The 13,478-nt window shown below is 35.2% G+C and overlaps 1 long non-coding RNA gene across 1 annotated transcript; it reads left to right on the top strand.

Moving 5' to 3' along the window:
* The first annotated feature begins 6,012 nt into the window (after positions 1-6,012).
* On the top strand, positions 6,013-7,528 carry LOC145801746 (uncharacterized). The gene is made up of 2 exons (XR_014343399.1): positions 6,013-6,094; positions 6,371-7,528. It is a non-coding gene; the product is annotated as an uncharacterized LOC145801746 (long non-coding RNA).
* The last annotated feature ends 5,950 nt before the right edge of the window (positions 7,529-13,478 follow it).

The following is a 13,478-nucleotide window of genomic DNA, read 5'->3' as shown; positions in this document are numbered from 1 at the left end:
ATTTTATTTTTTTAAATGATTGTGTTTTTTTACACTCCATTTAATCTGTGTTTTTTGAAGGAAAAAAAGATCGTAATAATGTTTTTTTGAATACAATCACCAATCACATGGTGATTGTATTTCTAATCTATGTTTTTTGACCCAAAAAAAATAGATTGTATTTATTAGGTTCACATAAAATACCCATTACTAATAATGATTAGATGGTATTTTGTAATTGGGGTTTTTAACTCACCGTATTTTTTGAAAAAATAAAATAAAAACTATGCTTTTTAACTATCAATTAACTTAATTTGTATGTTATTTGAAAAAAAAATAATTATATTTTTTAATTACCAATTGACTTCATTTTTTTTTTTTTTTGCTTCTAAGAACAAAAATGTGATTGTGTTTTTTTACATTCCGTTTGATTGATGATGATTGGATTGTATTTTGTGATTGTGATTGGACTTAATTTATTTTTCAATATTGTGATTGTATTTTTAATCTATGTTTTTTGAAAAAACAAAATAGATTGCATTCATTAGGTTCACATAAAGTATGCACTATTGATGATTATGATTTGATTATATTTTGTAACTGGATTTTTTAATTCACTGTATTTAAAAAAAAAAAAAAATTGCTTGTGCTTTTTAACTATTAATTAACTTAATTCGTGATTTGGCTTTTAACTCATTATGTTTTTTGAAAAAAATTAATTGTATTTTTTAATTATCAATTGACTTCATTATTTTTTTTTATGAACAAAAATGTTATTGTGTTTTTTTGCACTCCATTTTGATCACACGGTGATTTTATTTTTTAAAATAATTGTGATTTTTTACATTCCATTTAATCTGTATTTTTTGAAAAAAAAAATTGTATTAATGTTTTTTAATACAATCACATGGTGATTGTATTTTTAATCTATGTTTTTTGAAGAAAAAAAAAATTGTATTCATTAGGTTCACATAAAGTATTTATTATTAATGATGATTAGATTGTATTTTGTGTTTGCTATTGGACTTAATTTAATTTTTAATATGGTGATTGTATTTTGAATCTATCTTTTTTTGAAAAAAAAAATTGGATTATATTCATTAAGTTCACATCATTATTAATGATGTATAGATTGTATTTTGTAATTGGATTTTTTAACTCATTACTGTATTTTTTAAAAAAATTGATTGTGTATGAAACTATTAATTAACTTAATTTATGATTGGGTTTTTAACTCATTTTGTTTTTTTTTAAAAAAAAATAATTATATTTTTTAATTACCAATTGACTCCATTGTTTTTTATTTTTTTTTAATTTTTTTTATGAGCAACAATGTGATTGTGTTTTTTTACACTCTGTTTTGATCACACGGTGATTTTATTTTTTTAAATGATTATGTTTTTTTACGTTCCATTTAATCTGTGTTTTTTGAAAAAAAAATATTGTATTTATGTTTTTTTGAATACAATCACGCTGTGATTGTATTTTTAATCTTTTTTTTTTTGAAATGGAATGTTATTAGATTGTATTCATTAGATTCACATAAAGTATCCACTATTAATGATGATTAGATTATATTTTGTAATTGTGATTGGATTTAATTTTTAATACGGTGATTGTATTTTGAATCTATATTTTTTGAAGAAAAAAAAATTAGATTGTATTCATTAGGTTCACATAAAGTACCTCCTATTGATGATGATGATGATTAGATTGTATTTTGTAATTGAGTTTTTTAACTTACTCTATTTTTTGGAAAAAAATGATTGTACTTTTTAACTATCAATTAACTTAATTTGTGATTGAGTTTTTAACTCACTACGTTTTTTTTCCAAATAATAATAATAATTGCATATTTTAATTACCAATTGATTTCATTGCTTTGTTTGGGTTGTGATAATCTCTATGTTTTTTGATGATTAGATTACATGTTGTCTTGCAAAAAATTGTAATTGGGTATTTAATTAATTGTGTTTTGAACAAAAAAATGATTGTATTTTTAACTATTAATTGACTTAATTTGTAATTGAGTTTTTAGACACTCCGTTTCGATCACATGATGAGAAAAAAAAAATTGTGTGGATTATGACAATCTCTGTGTTTTTTAAAAACTTATTTAGTCAAGTAATTGATGGTTACCAATACAGATATTTGTGCATCGCACGAGTTCATATGTTGATGGAAGACCCACAACAATTTATATTTTAGTTATACTTTGTTTTATTTATTCAGTGAATTTCGAACAAATGTAATAAATTCTTATTTTTATTATTTTAATTATGCAATATCAACATTTTCTTTTAAAAATACGTATATTTTATGCTAATAATTTAAAAATGTTTGACAAAATCATAAAAAGTTTTTTTTTTTTTTTAATTCAATCTTGTGCATATGCACAAGTGATATGCTAATTTGCTAATTATTTAAAATAGTCAAAAAAATTACTATAAAAAAACTAATTATTCTTCTTATTTATTTATATGTCATTTGGTAAAAAAATAAAAAACACAACTCAAAAAATTGAATTTACTCGAATGCACAAAAAGCCTCCTGCTCACTTTAATGCACGATGTATGGGCGTACTCTACAAATGACCCACAAATTCCATCGTGTAAAAACCACTGAAAAAAAATTGAATATCCTTGAGTCCTAACTCCTTGTTCCCAAAATAAAAGGAAATAAAAATGAAAAGGGTCCTAACTCCTCAATCCTCAAGCACTTTTGCAAAAATAAATAAATAAATAAAAAACCTCAAGCACCAAAATCATCATTAAATACAAATCTATTTACTCTCTCTCTCTCTCTCTCTCTCTCTCTCTCTCTCTCTCTCTCTCTCTCTCTCTCTCTCTATATATATATATATATATATATATAAATCAATCCGTATCACTTCCTAACGAATTTTGCTACAGACCTGGATCAAACTTTTGAAATATTTACCACCCACACTCATATAGGATGGACTCTCACTATGAATTCCAAGCAATCATTTTTCAGTGAAGTTTAATGAAATTATTAAAAGATGAAGGATTGGAGATGAGTTTTTTTTCCACCTAAATAGGTTAAAAAATATTTTTGGAATATATTACGTATTTTAAAAAAAAAAAATTGAAAATTTTGATTCTTACTACTAAAATTTGATATAAATCAGTAAAGAAATTTGATAGAAAAAGATGAATGATTAGAGATGCTCTTGGTAGACGGAGGTGAGTGTAATTTTTTAAACTAGTGAGACTAGTTGTTTTTTATAAGGGTAAATTACATTAACCTTTCTCGAGGTTTGAAAAAATATAATAAGTCTTATAAATTTAATATAATTATACTAAATTTCTTTAAAATTTTAATTTATATAGCACTTGACTTTCTTAATATAATAAATTTGTTAGTCAGATAAATAATAATAATAAAAAAAGAGTAATTACATCCCAGTGGAATTTCAAAAAAGAATATATTTATGAAAAAGTTTATAATTTTAATTATTAATATTTATAATTATTTTTTCAAAATTCTACTAATTTGATATTTTTCTTAGAAAAAGTGATGTTATATCTTTTACATTTTTTTAGAATGGGAAAAAAATTTTCATTGTAAAATTGATAAAAAAAATTGGATCAATATCGTACGGCAATAGCAAAAGACCTTATAAAGAGATGACAAACTTCCGGAGGAGGAAGCAATGGCGGAGCCACAGCAGGACTAGGGGGCCGTGTGCCCCCTTAGTTTTGGATTTTTTTTTTTTCTTTTTTTGTATTGTTCACACACAATATGTAGTTTATTTAGTACTCTTGAAGCGCCATGTTAATATTCTGGGATTATTTAATAATTTCTATTTAAAACACATTTTTATAATCAATACTATCTCTCTAATATTTTTCTATAAAATAAAAATTAAAGAAATTTTATAATGATTTGGGCTATAAATGATTTGCTTCTATTTTCTAAAATTAAGAATTTTAATTTGTAATTTTTTGTGCTAAAATTGCATTCTTCTATTAATATTGTGTCCGAGTTATTCCACATTATTATAGAATTTTGATTAGTTGTTATTAATAATAAATAATTAAATTTTTATACTTAAATTTAGCTCATAAAATTATTATTATTTTATTGTTGACCACCAAAAAAAATTAAAATTATAAAGTACCCCTTTCTACTTTAATTTCTTGGCTCCGCCATTGAAAGGAAGAATCCTAACCTTCATAGAAGGGGAGAAAAAACCCTCATAAAGGAAGAATATAACCTCCACATAGAAATGATTATTACAACAAATAATAAAAATAAAAAATAAAAAAGCAAACCGAAACTTGCCAAACACATCCAAAGTTCTATTACACTACAACATTCAACTTGAATCTAAAGACCCCACATTCGTTGGTTAATATGGAACATTGAGGTTGAGGTGGTCGCTTAGTGTAAAATGAACTCGTTAAACAATGTTAACCTTTGGATTGAGAATATATGAAATTATATCTTAAAGTTTTGAGCGTGAGGGTGAAAGTTTGGACGTAAGCTAAACATGAGATTTAGAAGATCAAAAAGAGAGAAAGGCAATGCCAACATCGGTGGCTAGAGATAGATCTGAAAGAGATGAGGCAGATCTGGTGAGAATGAATCTATGGATGCGGGAATGTGGCAAATCTGGTAGCGATGAGGTGGTGACGGCGTCGAAGAACGTTGGATGGACAAGCTTCCAACATTGTTAAGCAAAAAGACAAAGAAAAAAAAAAAAAAACGGGGTTGAAGGAGGAGAGAGGAGACCGGCGGTCGAAACCTTTCCTTACCCTCGGCCACACCCCTAGTGAAAGGCTTAGAGAGGGAGGCTTAGAAAGAGATGCTCTGAGTTTACATTAAAATGTATATTTTATTTTGTATATCTTGATATTTTTATATCATTTATATTAGTTTTGATCTCTTTAATTTTATTAAAAAAGAAATCACTATAATTACGTTAAAATTATAAAACTATATTTTTTCAAATCTAAACAAGGCCAACTTAACTTATCTTTTTTAAAAAAATCCTCAATGGAGGTAATTGTAATTTACTAATTTTTTCAATGGGTTGGGTCTTTTTCATATTTACATCTCAACATGAGAGAATTTGAAGGGCTAGTGCACTCCCATGGATCTCATTTTAATAATCTAAACCGTTCATTTTGTAAAGTGCTCAATGCATATCATTTATGAAAAAAATAGTTCGATCCAATAATTGTAACATTTTTATTTTATTACATTTTTTTCCAAAAAAATAGACGATAAATATATTATTAAAATAGGCCATTCATCTTTTTAGACACAAACATGATAAATAAATAGTTATCAGATCGATCTAATTTTTTTCTGGATGATATATATTAACGCCTTGTTTGATTAGCAAGTTTAATGGTGTATGAAATAGTGTAAAATTAGTTATCCAATTAAATTAGTGAGATAATCATTTATTATGTATTTATTTTATTTTTTCTTTCCTACTTGAAATTATGATCCTCAATCCTTTTTAATATTAAAAATTTGTCAAATTCATCAAATTGAATGTTCGTTATACATGCAATCCATGTAATAAAATTTACAATCAAATATAAAATTATGAATTCATGAGCTAACCATTTCAATTTTGTGCTATAATTCTACTAATTAAACATATCTTAAAAATCTTAAAAAATAAAATTTACAGATCATTAAATTAGAATTCATGATAGTCCCATAAACCTGTTAAATTCTAGAGGGGTCATGCTTAAGTGTGCAACCCCCTTAAGGTTGCACACCATATGCAACCCAATTGTTAGCCGTTAGATTACAATAATTGATCAAGACCATTGAATTCTTTAATCGTGAAAAAGTTGAAACCGGGGCAACCGGTTAATGCTTGTATTTGCATGATTGCATTCCACTCACTCTCTGTATTTCGTCTCTATCTCTCTCTGTTCTCCTCTCTGTGTAAGGTTGAGTCTATGTAACTGTTGATTTCCATTAACAAGGGGAAGCCCCTGTTGGGTTCGTTCCATTGACGAAGCTCTGTAGGGAACAGTATAACGAGCAATTTCCAACAACAACGTAACTACAAGGCTGTGTTGGTTCCATTGCTGAAGTGAAGCCCTTCTCTCGAACTAGATATGAGGTATGGAGCTGTCTCCCTCTCTCTGTCTCCCTCTCTGTCTCTCTGGCCCGTTCACTTCAGCTATTTTCCCTCAACTAAACCCCCATCCTAACTTCAACCGCTCTACGCTTCGCTCCAACGGAAACCCCTCCATTGGCAGCTAACCTTTCTCTTTCTCTTTCTCAAGCTAGTGTTTGTGTTTGCACAAATAGGTAAACCGTGTGAAAATGTCATGTTTGTGTTTGTGTTAACAATTTTCGGTCATCAAGTAATTGTTTGTAGTAATGTCATGTGCAGTATGGCCCCAGCGGAAGTTAAAAGGGAAGGTGATGATTATGACATTCCAAATGAAGCAGATGACATTCGTTTGATGAATGAAAGTCGGGCAGAACCTGATCATGGTTGCGAAGCTGGTCCGAGCAATGAAGAAGCAACCAACATGAACGTTGAAGATGGCGGAGCCGATGTGAAAAAAGAAATGGTTGACGATGCTCATCGCAATGACATGGTTGGTGATGTTGAACGTGCTATTCTGGAATAGAAATTTGATTCGGTCGAAGATGGAGAAGATTTCTTCAATGCGTATGCTAAAGCCAAGGGATTTAGTATACGAAAATCCAGATTTAACACAAATAAAGAGGGAAAGGTCGTTAGTAGGCTGTGGTTGTGTTCAAGGGAAGGTCAGAGATTACCAAAATACTTGGACCGTGTTGTTGAGAAGAGTAGAGCTCCCAAGGCACTAACAAGAGTAGGTTGCAAAGCCCAATTTCGCATATGGTACGATGCGGATGCTGGTGAAGGGGGAAAGTATGTTGTGACTCACTTCGTCGCAGACCACAACCATGAATTGGCGGAACAACACTGTGTGATGTATCTGAGGTCACATCGCAGTTTAAACAACGCTGACAAAGCTCAAGCAATGGCTATGCGCAATGTCGGTGTGAAGACTAGCCAAATCATGGACTATATGGTAAATCAGTCCTGGTCTTATGAGAATGTTGGTTTCATCCGTACGGATCTGCACAACCATATTCAAGCCGAACGTAGAGCAGAAGTTGAGGATGGTGATGCGCAGGGTGCGTTGGTTTACCTATGCGCAAAACTTGATGTTGATGCACGTTTTTTTTACAAGTATGATGTGTGTAACGATAACAAGTTACAAAATCTGTTCTGGGCAGATTCGAAATCGCGGGCCGACTACGCAAAGTTTGGTGATGTGTTGATATTTGACTCAACTTACAGAACCAATGCATACAAGAAACCTTTTGTCATGTTGGCTGGTGTGACTAGCCACTTTAGGACCACGATATTTGCATGTGTTTTGCTAGCTAATGAGACAATTGAGACATACACATGGGTTTTGGAAACATTTATGGAGGCGATGGGCAATAAAGCACCTGTGTCCGTACTGACAGATGGGGATAAGGCGATGCGAGAGGCAATCAGAAGAGTATTTTCAGATACAAGACATCGATTATGTAATTGGCATCTTGGGAAAAATGCTGCTTCAAATGTTCACATAAGTGGCTTTGCACATGCTTTCAAGCAGTGCGTGGACATGGAAACGGATGAGAAAAAGTTTGAGCATGGCTGGACGACAATGGTCGAAAAATTTGGACTTCAAACCAACAGTTGGGTGTTGGAGACATATGAGAAGCGTCATATGTGGGCTGAGGCATATATGCGTGGACATTTCTTTGCTGGGATGAAGAGCACTCAGCGCTCGGAGTGTATGAATGCTTATTTCAATCCCTTCCTCCAACACAAATTGAAGCTCTATGCATTTATTAGGCACTATGATCGGGCTCTTGCAAGGATAAGGTATAACGAGGCTGGAGATGATGCTGAAACAAATAACACTTTTCCGGTATTGATTACTCCATTGCGAGATATAGAGAGACATGGAGCTGAGCTATTCACCCAAAATATATTTAGAATGTTCCGTGATGAAATCTTAGAAGAGGGGAAGTTGAATGTCAAGGACGTGTTCCCTTTGCCGGATGGTCAGAAATGCTACTATATTCATAAGTACAAAGTGAAGGACAGATCATGGATAGTAACACACAGTCCAATGGATGCTGCAATGAGATGTTCTTGCATGAAGTTTGAGTCGTTGGGGCTACCTTGCTGCCACATGATATGTGTTATGAAAGCTGAAAATTTAACGCAAATTCCCCAAACTTGTGTGCTACATAGATGGACAAGGGCTGCAAGCAAGGATGGCTAGCAATGGCCTCAACCCTCAATTGATAGCACTACAACACAGACGACCCGATATGGGATATTGTGTTCTTCCTACAACGAAATGTGTTTCTATGCCTCGCAATCAACGGAAGGTTTCAAAGATGCTAGGGATGCATGTCTTCCGATGACGAGCCGGATGAAGGAGTTATATGAGAGGAATTTGAACGGTGGGAATGGAGACAAAGGGAAACATTCATTCCGTCGACAATTTGGAGTAGAACATCCTGATGTTGTGAAGACAAAAGGGAACCCAGGACGGGCCTCGTCCAACTGTCGAAGACCAAGAAAATGTGGGAATTGTAAATGCATTGGGCACACAAAGCGAACGTGTCCTAAGGTTCGGTTTAGCCGAACAGTGGGTACTAACTCAGATGCAGATACACCCCACATAATTGACCGTGAGTACAATGCGGAGTCATTGCCCGTTCGCTGCAAAATTGGGTTGGTGGATCCAAGTACACCGCACATTAAGCAACGACGACTATTTTTCGATGTTTTTCCTGATTCCAAGCAGCCTGTGGGCCAATACGGTAGTGTTGAAGCAGCAGTGTGGAAAAATGATTCGAACACAATTGATGAGGTGAATCAGGTAATTGTATAATTTGTATGATTTACTTATTCCCTTAATTTATTAGGTAGACAGTACTAGCTATTGAAAACACATGGAAATAATGTATGTAGTTTTCATTTTGCACGGATTGCTGTACGTAACGTGTAAATAATTGGTTATGTACAATGTCAGGAAATGGCACAACGTTACTTATGTACAAGGCCACGAGTTGTAAATTTCCCATATTGTTTAGAGTGATGTTGTCATTTGTGTTTCCAGTGACTTGTCATTTTCAAAACTAATTGAAGGTGAGGTGAGATACATATGGGTTGTCTGTGTATTGTTTTGGGTGGGAAATTGGCTTATGTCTGTATTCCAAGATTCCTATTGCGGGTTGCTTGTTTCTGTTCCATATTTGGTTGGATCTAACTGAAGGGTTTTTTGCGGTGTGGTTTATCAACTAACGATGTGTTTCGCTTCGTATTGATTTGTTATGACTTGTGTCGGTAAATTAGTATTATATTTCGAGTAAAATACGAATTTTGTCCAAGTGGGTTTGCAAAATTACATACCAGCACATGCATTTTGTATATAATCCAAGTGGCAGTTAATTTTCGGTGTTACTTGGAGAAAGTAACCCAACGAACTCGTTACTTTATCTCCATGCCGATGGGTATATGAATTACGAGTTACGAACAGGAGTTGTGAAATTATTTAATGTTTACTATGGAAGTATGGGTTTATTGTTAGTAAAATTATGATGGGCCTATATCGACAGCAACGAAGCAGTAATTTAAAGTTGACAAGTTCAAGAAGAAAATCAAGCAATTGTGGTATTGGTTCAAATGCCTGAAATGGATGAAGCCTTCTTTCGATGAACTGATGGTAACAAAGTAAAAAGTAACAAAGTACAAAGTACAAAGTAGAAAGTAAGTTGTTGTGTTGTTGTGTTGTTTGTAACAAAGTAGAAAGTAGAAGGGAAAAAACTACACAGAAGTTACAATGTAGAAAGTAAGTTGTGTTATTGTTCATGTCCTCTCTCTCTGCAAACATTCTGCCCTTTATAGCTATAAAATTCCCACGACCCCATGATCTGCCAATTCTGCAACTGCTCCTGTGCAACTTTTGTAACTGCACGGTCATTTCCATGTATTGAAACCACATAAAAGCTTCACTTGTACCTGTCGAAGTGCATATAATTGAAGTTGCCACCTGTGCCCAGGTCCTTTTAGCCTTTCCTCGACAGATACAGACTCCCAATTCGTTCATGTTTCCTCTTGGAGGGTGGCCACTAAATCCATGAGCACTGCCAGTAACTGCTCCAGCGTGTAAGTTAGGTGGCATGCAAGATTCAGTGTTAGTTGAATGGAGCAGCTGTTGGGAGGATGTGAGAAAAATAGGTGCAAAGAGGAATTTTTAATCTAATATCCAATCAGAATGTAACTGAAAATATGAGTGAACTTTTTTTAAAAAAAAAGTAGTTCCCATTTTTTTGATTATAAACCCGAGATGTATATTTTGTTTTTGATATAAATAAGTTGTGTATTTTTGTTACGTAAAATGTAGGACAACAATTGTGTTTAAGTCATTACAATACAAAAAAAGGTTATTTCAAACATATTTTCAAGTTTACCGACATTGAATATATTTTGATTGAATTACAGGGAAAATTCAATATTTGGCAGAGTTTGATGATTCATAGTCAGGGGCAGTAACAGTGAGTGGCCAAGTGTTGCGGTTCATTGGCCCAGTTTGAAAGGATTGTGGTTGTGTTTAGTGGACAATATTCTGTCGATTTTTGTCTCATAATGATGAGGGACATGCCCCACAATGGTGAAAAGGAAGGTCGACAGGGAAGAGTCAATATTTGGCAGAGTGGACTTGAAGATTCGAAGTTAGGGGGCAGTTACAGTCGCAGTTATGGTGTAGACGTGTGGGATCATGCAATGATGGGCCACAAAAACAGTATACGGATATCGAAACCAACGATCTCCGTTCTACGCATTCCAAGTATACTAAACCTCCACTTCTATCTGTCGATCTCCCTTTTCTTGTGTTTATTTCATGGCCACCAACTGTTTGAAACTTCTGTCGACAGAGCAAGGCTCCTGCTTTGTCTCATGCTTCCTCCTGAAAGTATGCCCAGTAACTCATAATGATGAGGGACATGCCCCACAATGGTGAAAAGGAAGGTCGACGGGGAAAAGTCAATATTGGTTTTCAGGGGACTTGAAGATTCGAAGTCAGGGGCAGTTACAGTGGCAGTTATGGTGTAGACGTGTGGGATCATGCAATGATGGGCGACAAAAACAGTATACGGATATCAATACTAAACCTCCACTTCTATCTGTCGAGCTCCCTTTTCTTGTGTTTATTTCATGGCCACCAACTGTTTTAAACTTCTGTCGACAGAGCAAGGCTCCTGCTTTGTCTCATGCTTCCTCCTGAAAGTGTGCCCACTAACTCCATGACTGGTGGTAAAAACTTCCCCTATCACTTCTAGGTGACCCACATGCAGAGAGCCCACTTTCAGGTCGTGGACATTCCTTCAGACTTGGCCACATGCCCGCGATTAAGTGGACCATCTGTCGATAAAGACTGGCAAAACTTGGTGCAAACAATGGCCCCCATATTCAAGTTAAATATTGCGGAAGTGATTGAGACCCCCTCCAATCACCACCTGCCCCTCCCCCCCCCCCCCCCCCACACACATGTGGGGGCTGCTAATTAGAGAAGGAAAAAAAATATAAAAAAAGTTGCCAATCAGAGAGAGAGGGGGTCATGGGGTTCCCCTCTTGTGGGAGTCCAAGTCATATGATATTTAACTTCAACGAGGGGGCCATTGTTTGGGCCCAATAGCAAATTTCTTAATACGGGCCCAAAACAAACATAAAGTACAGCCCAATATAAGAGCTTTTAAATATACTGGCCCCATCATAAGCTATAAAAGACCCACCCTTTCAACTTCAAACCACTTCATTTCCCTCTGATTCGAACTCCCCAGACTGTACTCCTTCTTCTCAACCATTGCCGTTTAAAACCAGAGCACCACAAAACCCTAAGCCATGGCGCCGAAAAAATCTCAACCATCTCCATCTGAGGAGAACAATGAAGACCTACTCCGCTTCCCAGACCTTATCAGAGCACGTATCGCTCCTCTAAAATTTGCTGCAACTCTATTGCCCAGCACAAGCTCTGTCGCTAAGGCTACTCTAGGCCCTACCTTCGCGTATGCTATACAGATGCTATACTCTAGGCCAAACTCCTTGAGCCTCCAAAAGTGACATTTACTTTAAACACTGACATGTGCTATACAGATTTTGCCAAAAAATACCAAGGCAAGCCTGGTTCCCCTGTCGATGACAAAGAAAGAACTACTTTTTACTTACTTTGGCTTTGTGAGTTTCTTTTTTGTGTCCCTGGGTACAAGATCACGAAAGAATACCTCCCCCTTGCCTTGTGTATGCAAGATGGCCAACTTATGGCTTTAGCCCCTTATCTTTTTGCCACCCTTTACAAGGCCCTATTTTCCTTTGTCGACAAGAAGATTTCTGGTAACTGTGGTGGCCCCTTCTGGCTCTTCTAGGCCTGGTTGTATGCCTATTTCCCTGAGGCACGACCCCCACCACCTAACACCTTGAAACCTGTTTGCTACTCCTATGCTGAGCAACTGCTCACTTATACCAGCCAACCCATCCTCACTTTCAGAAATCATCTTACCATGTTTTACAACCTTCCTTCGCAGAGACCTTCCAACCTGTACATACCATTTCAAAACTTTGAATTCTCCTCCAGTAGACTTCGCTTCCTCTTCACAGACCCTTCTGATTTACACAATGAGCAAGTCCAAGAACAAAATGAGAGTTGGAGACACATTCTCACCTCTAGACATGTCTTGGTTGGCTGTTCCATATCCTCCGCCAAGCTATCTAGCTGCAGTTTTGAGACATACTGTCCCAGTCAATGGTCCAGGCAATTTGGTCTTTCCCAGGCTATCCCTTATCCTTATTTCCACCCAACCATCCATGAGGAGATTGGGTCCAGAATCCACTTCAAAGATCCTACACAAGCTGAATCCATTCTGACAGAGAACACCAAACTTTTCCAAGATTTTGGCCCCTTCTTCTTCAAACCTGCTTCGGACTGCTCGGCTGCTTTTGATCATTGGTGGGGACTTATGTCTGCCATTATTTTCTGCAAGTCACTTGAAAGCTGCCTTAACGATACTTGTATTCATATTCAGGGCTGCATATCCTCGCCTTCCAAGCTTAAGGCTACAGGTATCCTTCCTTCATATACTTCATATCCCTGACTGTGTCATGCAATTTGTTTTGTTTTTTTCTCTACAACACTAACTTGTTTAACCTTTGACAGCCAAAATTGGGCCTGCTGCTGAACCATTGGTTAGGGACCAACGTAAAGGCAAGGATCCAATGGATGTAACTACTCAGACAAACACCCCCTCAGTTCCGAAATTAATGGCAGACTCTTTCGCAGCCGCGCAGACACAAGCACAGAGAGGAACTACCACCCGTATCCCTGCCGAGACAGAGGTCACGGCGAAGAAGAGAGAAGAGCCTTCCACTGCTCCTGCTCTAAGCACAGACCTAA

This window comes from Camellia sinensis, chromosome 10, assembly GCF_055761805.1.
Source record: "Camellia sinensis isolate YWXY chromosome 10, ASM5576180v1, whole genome shotgun sequence".
NCBI lineage: Eukaryota > Viridiplantae > Streptophyta > Magnoliopsida > Ericales > Theaceae > Camellia > Camellia sinensis.
This window is presented reverse-complemented; position numbering and strand designations above follow the sequence as displayed.